This window comes from Sinocyclocheilus rhinocerous, unplaced genomic scaffold, assembly GCF_001515625.1.
Source record: "Sinocyclocheilus rhinocerous isolate Xijiao unplaced genomic scaffold, SAMN03320098_v1.1 scaffold486, whole genome shotgun sequence".
Classification (NCBI taxonomy): domain Eukaryota; kingdom Metazoa; phylum Chordata; class Actinopteri; order Cypriniformes; family Cyprinidae; genus Sinocyclocheilus; species Sinocyclocheilus rhinocerous.
In genome coordinates, this window is record NW_015661373.1 from 441386 (window position 1) to 441598 (window position 213).

The 213-nt window shown below is 33.8% G+C and overlaps 1 protein-coding gene across 1 annotated transcript in view; it reads left to right on the top strand.

Annotated features, from left to right (window-relative positions):
- LOC107726286 (GTPase-activating Rap/Ran-GAP domain-like protein 3) overlaps positions 1 to 213 on the top strand; it is a 68508-nt gene that overhangs the window by 34176 nt on the left and 34119 nt on the right. The window lies entirely within an intron of this gene.

Below are 213 nucleotides of genomic sequence, written 5' to 3' on the forward strand. Positions count from 1 at the left end.
TGACAAGATGCGCATTAAATATCGCATGCGATTTATCGTGCAGCCCTACATTAAATACATCAGTCAAATTGCAATGTGCATTTAATAGCTCATTTAAAGGGGTCATATGATGCTGCTAAAAAGAACATTATTTTGTGTATTTGGTGTAATGAAATTACATTTTCAATTACAAAATTACAATTGTTTCTCCTCTATGCCCCGCCTTTCTGAAAC